Raw genomic sequence first — 17,996 nt, 5'->3', positions numbered from 1 at the left:
AAAGTTTTAAAAAATTCTATTCGGTCGATTTGCCGATTTTTGTCATTCGTTTGTGAGGGAATGTATAGACTGTTGCAGAGAGCCTGCTCCATACCCTGCAGGTGTCGGCTGTATCATACAGCCGACACCTTGCAGCAATGATTGGGAATAGCGATCCCGTCGAACCCCGTCCCTTAACCCCTCAGATGTCGCGATCAGTTGGAGTGACAGAAGAAGAAAGCCCCCCCCCCCTGTCCAACAACCCACCCCCTAGTTGCAAATCTGAAACAAGTGACGAGGAGAAGGAGGAGGAGGATAATCAGAAACAATAGATGACATTGAAGTTGATGGAAAGGAAACAACAGCTTCCTTCTGCTGACGTTGACGAGCCCTGGCTGCTGGAGAGGGGGTACGGGCTGATGGGAGATGCAGCAATTACTGCATCAGGCTGTAACACTAAATGAGTGGCACGGTTTTCCCACAACACTTTATGGTGACGTTCCATGTATTGACGCACAGCCGTCGGGCCAATATTAGCAGTAAAATAGTAAAATAAGGAATACATATCTCTCAACAAAGGTGCAATTATTATTTACATAGCCAGATAGAAAAAAAGTTATGGCTTTCAAAGACACATGTACTAAATAAACACAATGCATATGGTCATTTTACACTGCCTGGTGCAGAGTGCATGGTGACTGGTGATGAGCAGCAGGGGCAATATTTGAATTCGCAATATTTCGTGAATATTTGAGCGAATATTAATCATATATTTGTGAATTCAAGAAAACGCAATTATTTTCTTGATTGCTAAAATCGGCAATGTAATATACGCGAATTGTGTGCGCGATACAGGAGTGGGTTTCTGTTGCTAAATTTTTCAAGCTGCTAGAAGTTTTCTGAGACTGGAGAAAATGGTTGGCATGGCAGAAAATTACAATAGCTTTATATGCAGATAGAGTGCTCCAATATATTTGCAATTTCACAAATCGGCGATTAATGATGTGCATATTTTTGCGCAATACGTGCAACTTCACATTTTAGCAGGTCTGACTACATATTACTGATAGGTTCCAGTGCAAGGTGTTAGGTAGTGTGACAATATTAGTGCACCAATCAGCTACACTATATCAGGATATAACCTACACTGACTATCTCCCACTAACTATCTGTAGTATATATATATATATATAAGCTATCTAACTATCTATATAATTTAATTAAACAGTAAAGCACAGAGCACAGCAATGACTCTTCTGTCTCTCTCAGAACTCCATAAAACTACAGAAAATGGCTGCTGGGGAGGTTCTTATATAATAAGGGGTAGGCAACTTTCCTATTGGTTGCTAGGGATGTTGCTAAGCTCATTGCAGCCTTCTCATTGGCCCACAAGCAAGAATATTTGAGAATAAGAATATATAGCACTATATTCTAAATAATCACAAATTGTCAAAGTGGTGATATTCGCAAATAAAATTTGTGATTCGAATATTCGTGCCCAACACTAATGGTGACAAACAAAAAAAGTTTGATCCTCCCCATACAGTTTGTATATTCTGGCAATACATCCCCAGAAAATGTCTGAACTATTAAAATATAAAAATAGTTTTCCTGCACAGTGTATGCCGTAACAGAAACAAAAATACACATAAGATTTGTCTTTTTTTTTGGCCATCTTGTCCCCCCAAAAAATTGAATAGCTCTGTAAATATAAAATGTAAAAAGTTATTGTTTTCGGAAAATGGAGATACAAAGAAGATTTTGATTTTTTTCCAAAGGTTTTAGTTTTTAAAAAGTACAAGACATGGCAAATTAAATGGTGCTGTTAAAAATACAACTTATCCTTCAAAAATAGGTCCTTATATGGATATATAAACAGAAAATTGAAAAAGTTATGGCTATTGGAAGTTGAGGAGGAAAAAACAAAAATACCAAAATGAAAATGGGCCCAGTCTTTAAAGCGTACCTAAGTTTTCAAAAAAAAAAAAGTTTGCTTAATGCCTGTGCTTCATAACTGTGAAGGAAAAGGTCTTTTTTGGGCTTCCCCAAAGTCTTTTTCAGCCATATTATTCCCTGTTTCATAGCTAGATTCATTTCACTTAGCAGCAGTGGGTGTATCCCTACTGTGAAATCTGCCAGCACTGTACAGTCCTTTCCCTTAGTTCTGTTCACAGGGGAAATCACACTTACAGATACACAGGAGGCTCCTATAATATTTAAAAGCTGTGTAGAAGCAGTTCTTTTATCAGGATCTCAGGTAGCTCTGATATGCTCTGCTCCCACTTACTCTCAGCTGTTACTAGTGATGGTTCTTGCCTGATAACAGTAGACTGAAAATTAGGTGGACGTGAGACCCCTAGTGGCCATTATTTTACTGCTTTTTTTAACCCTTTCCCAACCAGCACCATACTAGTACGGTGCTTGGGAAGGGGTTAAAAAAACCTGGGTCTTTAATGATGGCACCCGCTCCTGAGTGAAGCGGGCTCCATGGCCACAGGGTGCCTGCTGTTTTATACAGTAGACACCAGCGGCTCATGTCCGGAACTGGCAATAATGCTCGTTGCAGACATTTAATACTTCAGGCAATATGGTGTTGGAAAGTACAACTTGTCCTACAAAATACAAGCCCTCATACGGCTATGTAAACGGAAAGATAAAAAAGTTATGGCTCTGGGAAGGCAGGGAGCACAAAATGAAATTGCAAAAATGAAACAATCGCCGGGGTAGAAAGGGTTAAATGAAGTGATATAGATATAGAAGTTACACCATTCTCTATTAAATTAAATGAAATTGTGTGAAAATACAGTGACTCTTTAGGGGGTTAAAGAGGCCATGGCACAATGGTGAGCGCTGCAGCCTCTTCACAGCATTGTATAGAAGCTCTGCTTGGTGTCAGAGCTTAGGCCATTCATTTGATCGGGACTGAGCTGCAACTAGCCCGAATGTGTCACTGGCCAAGGAAGAGACAGCAGCGCTCTTCAAATATCTGATTGGCAGGAGTCAGACCCCCATCAATTAGATATTAAAGAGGATAGGTCATCAATAGCTGTAGAACTGCTGTGGGTATAGTCCATAACTCCCAATGCTAAATGAAGCACTTCCAACAATGTCACCATGTTATGGAACTTGCTAATACATTGTATAGACCAGGGGTAGGCAACCTCCGGCACTCCAGCTGTTGTGAAACTACAACTCCCAGTATGCATACTTGCCCTGCTCTTGTAAAAACTCCCATAGAAATGAATGGAGCATGCTGGGAATTGTAGTTTCACAACAGCTGGAGTGCCGAAGGTTGCTGATCCCTGGTATAGACCAAGGAGGTCATTTATCAAACTAGTGTAAAGTATAACTGGCGTAGTTGCCCATAGCAACCAATCAGATTCCACCTTTTGTTTTCCAAAAAGGAGCTGTCCAAAATGAAAGGTGGAATCTGATTGGTTGCTATGACCAGTTCTACTTTACACCAGTTTGATAAATGAGCCCCCAAGTTCCCTATTTGTAGTTTTGGTAGTATTATTTTCATGCATTTCGAGAAGCATCATTTGAACTGTTTTTTTTTTAGTCCTTTGCATCCATCCAAAAACTCTATTATAATGTAAAACATATACAAAAAAGAGTGTATACACAGACATAAAAAAAGCCCATATGTGGTCACTGTACTCTGATAAAGAGGGCTCCTTTATCCTTCTATGATATTTCTTTATCTTCCTTTATCCTTCTCACATATGTTCTCTCACCTAAATCCCTCATCCATTCTCCCCTCCTATTCCAGAACTTCCTAACTTCCCTCCTTTCTCTCGTCTCCCTCTCTCCTCCCTATAGGCTCCTTTCCTGCTCCGTCTGTCCCAGCCTACTTTCCTACCAAACTCTGACTCACTTTGTGGACCCTTGTTCTTCCAGCTGTTATGGTTTTCTGCTAAAGCTGTGCACTCACAGCCTGGGACGCACACAGATGCCTAGGACAGGTAATTGTACAACATTCCATACACTTTATTACTATATCCTAATAATTTCCCTTCAGAGGGTCCTGAAAATACTGAAAGCACAATAGGCATCGAGAGAAGTGACACCACAGATTAAACCCTGTAAGCCTTAAATCCTTATGATCCTTCAATGTCTCATATTGTCCTTAAGGTTCTAAATTCTTAATCTGCTGTAATGCTGACAAGTGTAAATGGATATACGGCACGTTTTGTGGGTTCTCTGCATACATCTTAGAATTAGAATAAAAATGAAAGGTTTCTTTAAATTTTACAAATTGTGTTGCCAGGATTTCCGCTGATTCACTTGTATTTAAAAAGAAACCAGGGGCCACGTAAACTGTAAGCATGATAAATAGGGAGCAATCCTCCATCTGGATTTCTGCAAACCGAAGTTCGACCATATTATTTACCTTATAGCATAATCAAATGCATGAAGATTTTTGTCGTGCTAGGTGTGTGCTGTTGTGCGTTGTGAGTCACATTGCCTAGCTGATTTTGGCACTTGTATTGCATTCAGAAATTACATTCAGCTTATATGTACCACTGGCATATGAAATTTTATCCTTATATGATGCCATTGCCTCCCATTTATTAAAAAAAATGTAGACAATGAAAGCGCCACAAAAGACCACCTCTTATCCAGACCAGGTTTTCCATGACAGACTTTTAGTTCCACCACATAATATACACACTGGCCATCTTCATTGAGAAGACCACCCCCTAGAAGACCACTTTTCAATTAAGTTTTGGGTGGTAGTCTCAAAGAGTTTTCACAGTACCACACGGTACAGTGATCCCTCATGATATAATGGTCTCAGCATAAACTATTTTCAACATACAATGGTCTTTTCTGACCCATCTTAAGTTAAAAACCAGACTCAACACACAATGCCTCAGACTCAGATCCAACCAATCAAGGTCACTTCTCTGGTACAATAGCTGTATTAGTTGCTGGTTAGCAGCTATTCATGACTTTTACATTTAAAGACTTGTTTTATATGTCTTAGTTATCTGCTTATTTTTCTTAAATCTTCATTTTCTCTTATCTTGGATGACATTTTGGGTTTTGGAACCGATTGCTTAACTTACAATGGTTTTAACATACAATGGTAGTCCTGGAACCAATGAATAGTGTAACTTGATGGACCACTGTATTACATGTTCCAATAGTGGTGATGGTCTAACGTATATTTGTTTGCCATATGTTTAGATGATCGTTTATGGGCCTATTTTCTGTGTATATTCTGAACATAGAGGCCAAACATGATAGTTCTTGAGAACATTTGCTTGGAAAGACACATGAGATATATTCATATATTTTCATTTCCTGTTATCAGTGGTTAAAGAACTGCATGCAAAGTTGTCTTGTTAACCAGTTCATTGCTGCTTTGGCTACAATGAATGTCCTGCATATGAGAAACATGCCCTGTGTGTCCCCTGCCGTCAGTAGTCTCCTCTGTGTACTATGTTCTGACCGCTCTCTTATCTCCCCTGTATAAATAACTTTCACGTTTGTTTAACCGTTTATTATTAATCTCTTCTGCCCTTTCCAACAGAACTTGCTTCCTCCTCCTGGATAAAACTTAGTCCATCCACATTTATCGTATACCTTTATGTTGTTACCTTTGCTACAGCTTAAAAGGGGTTCTCTGGGAATGATTTCAAATAGCTGCCAGCAATCTGTCCTAGAATGTGAGCAGGATTAGTTGCCACCACTTGCAGAGCTGGGTGAGGTGGCAGGACCTCACTACACACTACTCTGCTCTACAATAGATGGTAATGATGTGATCCTGCCTATGATATGCCATCAGGGGCGGAATGGCCATAGACCCTACAGGGAAATTACCCAAGCTCTACTCATGGCCACCAGCTGAGTACATAATGATCTGATTCTCTCCTATACACCTGGTCAGTGGCTGCAGGTGCCCTCCTGATTTCAACCGTATTTTTCTGTCCTCAGGATAGTGATACAGTTGAAGACTGTGGTACAGGTGGCGGCATTTTGTGTTGCACTGTGGTATTTGGTTGTTCTGGTGTGGTTTATTGTTTTGCACTAAGGTATTGCTGCCTCTGCCTACTTTGGTTGTCCTTGCCTACATGTGTTGCCCTGCCTTCTGTCAATTTGGACACACCTACAACATGGGGCCACTTTTAGTTTTTTTCCAGGGCAACTTTAAGTGTCCAGTCCGCCCCTGTATGCCATCATGGCTGAGCAGCCTGACAGGGAAACTCACCTGTCATATGCAAGTGCCAGAGCGTAATGTGTAGTGAGGTCCCATCACCTCACCCTCCTAGGAAGCTCTTCATGTGCAGTCCTCACATTCTAGGTTGCTGGTGGCCATTTTAAACCATCCCCGGAGAACCCTTTCAATCATATTAGAAATATTAGGACTACCAATGACAACACTAAATCTCCACTGGGATATAGATGAGATCCTACCTTGTCACCCACCGGTGGCACTGCCACTCCATTTGGGGCCTAGAAAGCCAAGAACAAATGAGAAACTATAGTTTTATTTATATTTTTTTATATTTTTAAGAATTGATCTTGCATTTTTTTGTTCATTGTTTCATGTTTTGCTCTCTCCAAAAAAAGCCAGCTATATACATGAGATAACTGTCAGTCAAACACTTGTTCAGCCCACAGTTATCTCTCTCCCCGATGCCTCCATAGAGACATACTTGGCTCAGCAGCGTGGGGAATGGGAGAGAGGAGAAAGCCGCTGCCAGACACCGCTCTCTGAGAATAAGCGGATTAAGCGTGTTAAAATCCATTGAGCCTGACCCTTTTCTCCCCCAATATCTGCTATCAGAGGTAAATTAAGAGGCCCCCATGCACATTACATGGTCAGCCGATCCCATGTGTATGGAAAACTCAAAGAGATATTCAGTTATTTTAATATTGAAGGCCTATCCTCAGGATGGGCCATCAACAGGGTTGAACTGGCCCACAAGAGTACCAGAGAATCCTTTTGTGGGCCCAAGCTCTGACAATCATGGACTCCTTGTAAAACAAGGTTCTTAAGGTCCTATATACACAGAGGGAGGGTCTTGGAATAATTTCCTTTGGTGGGCCCAAGGGACTTCAGTCCGATGCTGGCTATCAATATAAGATTAGTGGGTGTCAGACACCCAGCACCCCTGCGATCAACTGTTCCTAAGTAGCTCTACCACCAGAAGTCAGCACTGGAACTACACAGCTCCATTGATAGCCTATCCTGTTCCTCTCTTTAGGAAAGACCAGTCTGCTGTACTTTCCAACAATACATTTGAAAAAGGTTATGCTGACAAATATTGCCCCTACGGAACACAGTACTCAGAGCCTAATCTATTCCTCTGCTCCATTCAGCAACTAAGTCCTGGTCTTCATCTTTTTAATTCTATATCTTCTCTTTGCTCCAGTAATAGATGGGTGGATCTGCTGGACAGAGCCAAAAATGCTGAAGAAACTGCTGATTATACCAAATTTAGCTAAGCCTCAAGACGAAAACTGCTTCCGAAAGCAGAGAATGAGAAAGTGAGGGTGAATGAGGGAGTGACTTCAGGAGAGAAAGTATTTGGTGGGCATGAGAACTGAGCTTTGGCAGACCTTGTGCAGTTAATGTAACCCTTCCATTGCCACACACTAATGTCTGGAATATAACTGTATTAAATACAATATCAATTTAGCAACGTATATTACAGCTCTTTTATTAGATGTGCCTGGTTATAATACAGTTATCTCGTTCTCATTACTGTGTGGCCACAAGTTAATGCCACCATAATAAATAATAATGACTGCAAAGGCTGGATTCACATATAACAGTTGTGTCATGCTAGTTGTTTTATGCCTGAGCCAGAGACAACTGATGACAATTTTGTGCTCTGGTCTGGTATCCGTAGTTAAAGGGGTTCTCTGGGCTACAGATATTGATAACGTATCCTCCAGATACACATTCCATCCTCCAGGGGCTACCCAAAACAGCTGATCGGTGGGGTCAGTGGCATAGAGTGGGTAGCCAGCACCCTGGGCAAGCCTAGAATTGCGCCCCCCAACCTGTGACCACGCCCCTTTTTTTAAACAAATAATGTAGTAGATGTCACCTGCAGTCCTATGTAACACCACAGATAACATAGTGATAACTCTTTGAGTACAGATAATGTAGTAGATGTTTGTGAGGCCTCAGAATTCAGAACACACACAGTGTGACCTCAAGTCTGGGGCCAGGCTGAGGCAGTGTGGGCCAAATTCTATATACCCCCTACCCTACCGTGAAAAAGATATTTGGATGGACATAACATACATTGCTATGAAATATACAGGAGAATACAGCACCATCTCCTGTGATATAGACTTTCCTCAACGTCTTCATTCGGAGATGGGACCATCATGACACCTTCTTTCAGCCGCATCTCGTCTCTGCAAAGTTTTGCAGGAAATGTTTTAGATTCCTCACTTTACTATCACCCTTAGATAACAGACGTCCCCTTCCCCCGTAGTGCTCATAAGTATAATGCTCTCTGTATAATTATAATATATAATGGCCCCCTCTGTATTATTATTATTATTATTATTATAATGACCACCTCTGTAGTATTATAGCAATAATTATGGCCCCCTCCAGCATACAGTCCCGTGTAAGATACATCACTCCCCCTGTCTTCAGTCCTTCTTGCAAACAGTCCCATGGAAAATACATCACTCCCCCTACCTTCTGCTCCTCCAGCATACAGTCCCATGTAAGATATATCACTGCCCTGCCTTCAGCCCCTCCAGCATACAGTCCCATGTAAAATACATCGATCTCCCTTCAGCTCCTCCAGCATATAGTCCCATGTAAGATACAACCCCCAGAGGATGCCATCTGCCCATCTCTGTTGTCCATATACCAGGCCTACCAGTATTACCCCTTCATATATCGCCTGGTCACCCCACACATAACAGTCTGAGTCACTTGTCCCCTGAGTGTTAGGTGGGGTGACCAGGCGGGCAGGTGGTATATCAACACTGTGACACTGACTGTCACTCAGTGCTTATAGCCAAGCACCAGGCAGCGAAGTTCCATGAGAGCCAGGCCAAGCAGGACCGTGGCAGTCAGGGTGCTGGTGAAGGATGACCAGAGAGACAGTACTGCCCAGAGGATGCCATCTGCCCATCTCAGGGTAGGCCTGGTATATGGACAGCAGAGATGGGCAGATGGCATCCTAGAGAGGCATACTGTCTCAGTGTCCCTGGTCATCCTTCTCCAGCACTCTGACTGCAGTGCCATGGTGCCATCTGCTTGTCAGCCTTGGCCTGGCTCTCATGGCACTGACTGGCACAGTGGCACTTCACTCATATTATCATATATTACCCCTAAAGCCTGCCTGCCCTCAGCCCATGCCAACACAGTACACTAGTCACTACTGACCTAATTACACACTCAGGGTGGGACTTTGGGACTCTGGGACAGTGACACTGACTGTCACTCCCTCTGTCTCAGGGTCGCTTGAATCACTGTCTCTAGGATGGACTACAGTCTACTACTGATTCAGCGACAGTGCGGCAGCAATCTTCTGCTTCTTCTCGCTCCGGCTCCTGGCTCCGCACTGTCTTTCCCGACTGGAAGGTGGGCGAAGCCTATCAGGAACTGCCGTGCGCGCCCCGCCTCGCCTCCCCGCTACGCCCCTGGGAGGGGTGGTGGGTGTCAGACCATCACTGATCTGATAGGTATGACATGTCTGGAGGATAGATCATCAATATCTATAAAGTGAGTTGAAGGGTTCACTAGTGAGCACCAAGACCCTATCACTTAAGGCTTTTGGGTGGTGCGGAGGTTGCCAAGTGACCCCATAAATGTTCTTTTTTTTTTTTTTTACTTGTTCCTGCTCAATATATTGTTTTCAGAGTTGCCACTTTTAGCGCTGGAAGCCCTCCAATAATAACATGTGCAGCTGCAGGAACGTCTAGAATAAATCTCCAGCATTGTTTAAGCCGAATCTATAAAATTAATAATACAGTATTTTGGTATCAGGTAAAAGTGTAGTAGACCATTTAGACTTTTTCTTTCTTGTTATCCCTCTGGCTCTTTCTAAATTAGATTACATGGTATTTTGACATACTGGGGACGAGGATAAGAAGTGAAGAACCTCATCAATGCAGACTTTAGCACTTTAGTACTCCTTGTTTTGCTGGGCCCATAGTAACCAGGGGGGGGTTGGCCATAGATCTTACAGGAAAATCTCCTGGGCCCTCCTCATTGTCAGTCAGTGGAAGTTTTTGGGAATGTATTTTGTGCTGCTGGTAGTATTTTGTGGTGGACTGTGGTATTTGGCTCTGTTGGGGTGGTATAATGAGCCACAATATGACTTCCATCAATTTGAACCCCACTACAAGACGGGGCCACTTTTAGTAATCTTTCCAGGGTCACTTTAATATTGATAAATATGCATAGTAGACTACATACAATGGTATACAGTAAAAAAAGAACATAGGGGTCATTTCTCAAATCACAATTTTTGTTTTGTGACAGAAAAAAGTTGCTGATGCCTGCTTGCAACATTTGGTGCATATTGTTGCAACACTTGATGAGCCTCACCATTTTTAGAAGTGGAGCGAAAAGTAGGCCAGGATTTCAGACTAGAACACCTATAAAATTTGCAAAAAAATTCTCATCTCCACACCAGGCACCCCCCTGGTGTACTTTTAAAGACACCACATTGCACATTATTACTGTGAACCAGTTATTACATTTGGCGCACCCTCACAAAGCCGCTGACACCAAAACCATCGCAAATGATAAATTCAGCCCATAAATTAAAAAAATTATTTTTTTTTATATATATTGGGAACCTATGGATGACATGGTACCTTTAGCATATCTGTATCTGGATGTATATGTTAACTGGAAGTCATAAATGTGATGTGAACAGAGTCTTAAAGGGGTTGTTCAGTATTTTTATATTGATGACCTCTACCCAGAATAGAAATCAACATTTGATCGCTGGGGTCCGACACCCAACATCCTCAACGATCAGCTGTTCCAAAGTATCTCCAGGGCTGAGACTACAGAGATCTGTCTATTGGCTGGTGGAGAGAGTTGGTTGCTGCTCCCATTGAAGTAACATAGTAACATAGTACATAAGGCCGAAAAAAGACATTTGACCATCCAGTTCGGCCTGGAAGGCAAAAAAAAACTGTGAGGTAGAAGCCAATTTTCCCCACTTTAGGGGAATAAAAAATTCCTTCCCGACTGCAAACAGGCAATCAGACTAACTCCCCGGATCAACGACCCCTCTCTAGAAGCTATAGCCTGTAATATTATTACGCTCCAGAAATAAATCCAGGCCCCTCTTGAATTCCTTTATTGTACTCACCATCACCACCTCCTCAGGCAGAGAGTTCCATAGTCTCACTGCTCTTACAGTAAAGAATCCTCTTCTATGTTTGTGTACAAACCTTCTTTCCTCCAGACGCAGAGGATGTCCCCTCGTTACAGTCACAGTCCTGGGGATAAATAGATGTTGGGATAGATCTCTGTACTGACCCCTGATATATTTATACATATTAATTAGATCTCCCCTCAGTCGTCTTTTTTCTAAAGTGAATAACCCTAATTTTGATAATCTTTCAGGGTACTAAAGTTGCCCCATTCCAGTTATTACTTTAGTTGCCCTCCTCTGGACCCTCTCCAGCTCTGCTATGTCTGCCTTGTTTACAAGAGCCCAGAACTGTACACAGTACTCCATGTGTGGTCTGACTAGCGATTTGTAAAGTGGTAGAACTATGTTCTTATCACGGGCATCTATGCCCCTTCTGATGCAACCCATTATCTTATTGGCTTTGGCAGCAGCTGCCTGACACAGTTTTTTGCTGCTTAGTTTGCTGTTTATTAAAATTCCTAGATCCTTTTTCATGTCAGTGTTACTGAGTGTTTTACCATTTAGTATGTACGGGTGACTTTCATTATTCCTTCCCATGTGCATAACTTTACATTTGTCAGTGTTAAACCTCATCTGCCACTTATCTGCCCAAGCCCCCAATCTATCCAGATCCCTCTGTAGCAGTATACTGTCCTCTTCAGTGTAAATTACTTTACACAGTTTAGTGTCATCTGCGAAAATTGATACTTTACTATGCAAGCCTTCTACAAGAACATTAATAAATATATTGAAGAGAATAGGGCCCAATACTGACCCCTGAGGTACCCCACTAGTGACAGTGACCCGATCTGAGTGTGTACCGTTAATAACCACCCTCTGTTTTCTATCTTTGAGCCAGTTACTTACCCACATACAGACGTTTTCTCACAGTCCGAGCATTTTCATTTTATATACTAACCTTTTATGTGGTACAGTGTCAAATGCTTTCGAGAAGTCCAGATATACGATATCCATTGATTTGCCGCTGTCAAGTCTAGAACTTACCTCCTCATAGAAACTGATTAAATTAGTTTGACATGGCCGATCCCTCATGAAGCCTTGCTGATATGGCGTTATTTGCTTATTTCCGTTGAGATGCTCTAAGATAGCATCTCTCAGAAAACCTTCAAATAGTTTACCCACAACAGATGTTAAACTTACCGGCCTATAGTTTCCAGGCTCTGTTTTTGGACCCTTTTTGAATATTGGCACCACATTTGCCATGCGCCAATCCTGTGGGACATTCCCTGTCAGTATAGAGTCTGCAAATATCAGAAATAAGAGTCTGGCTATGATATTACTTAATTCCCATAGGATACGGGGGTGTATGCCATCCGGTCCTGGCGATTTGTCTATTTTAATCTTTTTAAGTCGCTTTTGTACTTCTTCCTGGGTCAGACAGGACACTTTTAATGGGGAATTTATTTCAACATTCAGCAAGTCATCTGACATTTTATTTTCCTCAGTGAATACATTGGAGAAAAAAATATTTAACAGCTTTGCCTTTGCTTTCTCCTTGTCGCTCTCTGCGACTCCCCCCTCATTACTCTTTAAAGGGCCGACACCTTCAGATTTATTCTTTTTAACATTTATATAATTGAAGAACATTTTAGGGTTAGTTTTACTCTCTTTGGCAATTAATCTCTCGGTCTCTAGTTTGGCCGCTTTTATTTGTTTTTTACATGTTCTATTTTTTTCCTTATAGTTTTTCAGTGCTTCCGTGCTACCCTCCTGTTTTAGTGATTTATATGCTTTCTTTTTGTCATTTATTGCTTTCTTTACAGTTCTGTTTATCCACATTGGTTTCTTTTTGTTCCTTAACCTTTTATTCCCATACGGTATGTACCTCTCATAATGAGATTTTAGGATGTTTTTAAACATATCCCATTTTGTGGCTGTATTTTTATTTTTGAGGACTTTGTCCCAGTTAGTTCGGCCTATGGGCTCTCTTAGTTGGCTAAATTTAGCTTATTTGAAGTTTGGTTTTTTTGTTTCTCCCTGTAGAAACGCTCTTTTTAATCATAATTGGAAGGTTATTACTTTATGGTCACTATTTCCCAGGTGTCCCCCAACCTGCACGTCTGTTGTTCAGGCCTATTGGTTAATACTAAGTCCAGTATGGCCGTTCCTCTAGTCGGGTCCTGAGCCAGTTGGGAGAGGTAATTGTCTTTGGTTATTGCCAAGAACCTGTTTCCTTTATGAGATATACAAGTTTCAGTTTCCCAGTCTATATTTGGGTAGTTGAAGTCCCCATAATAACCACCTCATTATGATTTGCCGCCTCATCTATCTCGTTTAGTAGTAGATTTTCTGTGGTATATTAGGTGGTTTATAGTAAACTCCTATTAGTAATTTATTGTTGTTTTTAGCTCCATGTATCTCTACCCACAGTGACTCCACATGTTCATGTCCCTCATTTATATCTTCCCGGAGTGTGGGCTTTAGACAAGACATACATAAAGGCAAACCCCTCCCCCTCGCCGGTTTTGACGATCCTTTCTAAACAGAATGAGGATAGGCCATCAATATAAAAATACTGGACAACTCCTTTAATCGGTGCCTTAATATTGCTTCCGGCAACAGAGATGGATATTAGCTTCTGTTCACATTTGTGCTACCCTTTTTCCATCAGAATTTCCTGTATTTTCACTGTCAAGAATACTGGAATCCCAAGAGAATCAAGACAAACCCTATAATAAGTCAATGGGAGAAGTCAGGATTTATTAAGATTCATCCAAACTGATGTCATATTTGTCATAGGATGATTGAGAACAGAAGTTATGTTGCTACAGTGAGCAGAGCCTTATACATTGTGAAGATCACAAAAAGTTAATAGAGCAACCCGTGAGCAAAGTGCAATTGTTCAGCTAGAACAAACTTCGTAGCAGCAAAGTTTACCAATATATAACTTTTTAAGTACATAAAGAACCTTTAAAACATCATCTAGTTTAGTTATATATCCCCTATGATATTTATATGTGAGTATATAACAGCATTAATGTTACCTACATTGGAATTTGTAATGGTGTCTACATAGTTACATAGTTCAGCTGAAAAAAAAAACATAAGTCCATCCAGTTCAACTGGGCGATGGGTGGGGATGGGAATTTTAGGAAATAGGAGTGAGAAACAAACTTCTACACATTTTCATAAGTATTAATGCTATTTAGTTTTAAGAAATCAGCCAAGCCTTTTTTTTTAAACCGTCAGCTGTTCCTTCCATGACCTGAGGTAGAGTAGTCTACAGATTTACAGTTCTTACAGTTGCAGTGTCCCACAGTGGCAGACAAGAATGGAAGGAGTAGTAGTGACAATGATGGTGGCAGTAGTACTCACAGTTCATGGTGGCAATCTTCCCTCTGGCACTTCCTGGGCCATGCACAGTGAATGGAGGGTGCACCTTTCTTCCCTCAGGGCAATCCCTGACCTTCTGGGGCTCCTGCCTGATGATAGTTGGGGCAGGATGAAGGCCAGCGAATGGTGGAGACAATGGCCAGGCCCAGTGTAGCTGGAATAACTTCCTCTTTACTAAATAGATAATGGGAGTAGTAGTTCATACAGCAGCAAAAGACACAGTTCTGAGGTATGTTACATATAATGATTCTCCCAATAGTTGTATATAAGTGGTAGCAGGGATAGTAGCGATCCACCATGAGTCTCACTCTTAGTTCACATTGCAACTTTTCCAAATACCAGAGGCATGCAGTTCCATTTTCATTTAAGGGGTTGTCTCACTTCAGTAAGTGGCATTGATCATGTAGAGAAAGTTAATACAAGGCACTTACTAATGTATTGTTATTATCCATATTGCTTCCTTTGCTGGCTGGATTAATTTTTCTATCACATTATTCACTGCTCATTTCCATGGTTACAGACCACCCTGTAGTCCATCAGTGGTGGTCATGCTTGCACACTATAGGAAAAAGCGTCAGCTTCTCTGGTGGCTGGGACCATGGGAGCGCACATAGGCCAGTGCTTTTTCCTACATTGTGCAAGCACAACCACCACTGATGGATTGCAGGGTGGTCTGTAATCATGGAAACGAGCAGTGTATAATGTGATGAAAAAATGAATCCAGCCAGCAAAGGAAGCAATATGGATAATAACAATATATTAGTAAGTGGCTTGTATAAACTTTTTCTACATGATAAATGCCACTTACCGAAGTGAGATAGCCCCTGGAACTCTTTCTGCAATTCTGGGCTGAGGGGTGAAGATCTTATATCTGGATGGTCAGTCCATTTCAAAGTGTATTAGGTGCCGTAGGCAATTAAACCTTTCCACAAGCAGTAAAGTCTTAATGCCATAAACATGTGGTATCTTACTGTCTGAATCCAGTACAGCCTTGATGGTTCTAAACTTTCTGTGGATGTCTCTTTTCGTCAGGGGTAGTCTCTCAGTTAACTTGTTCTTTGGCAGCTTTTTAGTCTCAGGAATGGTGTTTCCTGGATGAGGCTTCTCTTTAGGCCTTAATAGCAGGAGGTCATATTTATAGGTCTTGTCTCTAGCTTCTCTGACTGGACACTTACTAAACAGAGGAGTCCGGACTAGCCAGTTTCGATCGCAACCTAACCCAGACTGCCAGTGTTAAATGTTTTATACCCATACACAACTATTTGGAATACATAGTGCATAGAGAGTTAAGTGCGTTTAGCATTAAATCACAACATTTAACTTTTTTTAAACAAGTAACCTTTAGCAGTGATCTACTGGGTCACTGAATGATAAAGAAGCCTTGACACCAGAGACAGTGAACTTTTCCAAACAATAAACGGAGGCAGCTTCCCTTTTCTTTGGATGAAATTTAACATGGAATAGCTTTTCATCATATTTTTGGACTGGCCTTTTATACATTTAGGCTACTTTCACACTAGCGGATCAGTCATAGATCTGAAAAAAAAAAACGCTTAATTTACCATAATACAACTGCATGCATCCGTCATGATGGATCCGTCATGAACACCATTGAAAGTCAATGGGGGACGGATACGTTTTCTATTGTGTCAGAGAAAATGGATCCGTCCTGACACACAATGTCCTGACACTACATTGCGGACACAAAAACGCAGCATGCAGCGTTATTCTGTCCACGATGGGAGCACAACCAAACGAAATGCATTTTGGAGCATTCCGTTTCGTTCAGTTCAGTTTTGTCCCCATTGAAAATGAATGGGGACAAAACTGAAGCATTTTCATCCGCTATTGAAATCCTATGACTGATCTGAATAGCGGAAAGGAAAAAACTAGTGTTAGATAAATTAATCATGTCCCCCCCCCCTCAGATGCCTCTTCTCAAGACTAAATAAATGTTATTATTTTAATCTTTCCTCATAACATAGAACCACCATGCTTTATCAGTTTAGTTGCTCTTGTTTTCATTTTATTCCAGCTCCAGGGCATCCTTTTTTATTGACTGGTGCCCAGACCTGCACTGCATATTCCAGATAAGGCCACGCCAATGCTTTGTAAAATAATGATATTACATCTCTATCCCACGAGTCCATGTTTATGATTTTTTTCTCTGCAGAAATGAAATGTTAAGAATGCTACTGTAGATATACCATATTCTGGTAGGTGTACATATTTTGGAATTAGACCTATTATTAATTTGGAATCATCACATTTTTGGACAATGTTGTATCCCAAAGATTTCATATACTAATTCTACACCTGGCCACAGATTGGGCCAGTGTGGAATCTAGGGTGCTGGGTGATAGGGGCACTAGCAAGCGCACCTGCATTGTCTAGGGATCTTTAAATACAGGGAAATGGCATAAAAAGCTTGTTACACCTCACAAGTGGCCTATACCATCCTAATGGTATCTGAACATGATCTAAAATTATTAACCCTTTCTTATTAAGAAAACTTTTTGCGACCACTTAGTATAAACAACCCATTTATTGTCTTAATCCTCTAAAAGGAATGCAGCATAGAAACAGCAAACATTTGGCTACATTGAAAGGAGAAATTCAGTCTGATTTGGCACTATTCTCTTTCCCAATGGATGATATGATCTTGCACAAGGCCTATATCTCCATAGACATTGCAATGTCAGCAAAAAGGCAAGTAAAAACCTGTCCCAATATCCTTTTATTCTTTTCTTGCCTATTTCTACTGTTGTATATAACGCTAATGCATCTCCTAAATCTCCTCTACATTGTCCATAGCAATTACATTGGTTCATATTCATAGGCCAATATCTAGAGATGAGCGAATTTCTTGAAATTTGTTTAATCTCAGATTCAATTATTATTATTTTTTAAGTTTATTTGGGTCGGAACTGATTCTACCTAAATCAAATATGCACCAACTGCCTTGAAAATTGGTACATAACACTCTAAGGTCTCTTAGGTCTATATCTGATGGTATCATGTAGACTTAGTGTTCTTTTCCTTTTGGAAGGAAAGTTGGTTTGCACCTGTATTTGGGTTTCTGGGAAAGACATTCAAATTAGCTTTCATTCCAAAAAGAAAAGAAACACTAAGCATTTCTGATCCCAGCTGATAAAAAATATACTAATTGAATTTAGAAATGCAGAAATGCAAAGCACCATTGACTGGACTACAATACTCCTCATGCATAGTAGATGGTCTCCCTAATGAGAAAGAGCACCCTTAAGAGCACCCGAAGGCCACTCGGCTAAATATGGCAAT

The 17,996-nt window shown here is 41.1% G+C and overlaps 1 protein-coding gene across 1 annotated transcript in view; it reads left to right on the top strand.

Moving 5' to 3' along the window:
• Positions 1-3,822: 3,822 nt before the first annotated feature.
• Positions 3,823-17,996, top strand: part of CDC42EP1 (CDC42 effector protein 1) — a 37,430-nt gene continuing 23,256 nt past the window's right edge. The window contains exon 1 of the mRNA XM_044300603.1: positions 3,823-3,944. The gene's annotated coding sequence lies outside the window, so the exon portion shown is untranslated. The remainder of the gene's footprint in view (positions 3,945-17,996) is intronic.

The sequence above is a fragment of the Bufo gargarizans genome, chromosome 7 (assembly GCF_014858855.1).
Source record: "Bufo gargarizans isolate SCDJY-AF-19 chromosome 7, ASM1485885v1, whole genome shotgun sequence".
In the NCBI taxonomy this organism is placed as follows: Eukaryota; Metazoa; Chordata; class Amphibia; order Anura; family Bufonidae; genus Bufo; species Bufo gargarizans.
Note: the sequence above shows the minus strand (reverse complement) of the source record. Positions and strands in the feature narration are given on the sequence as shown.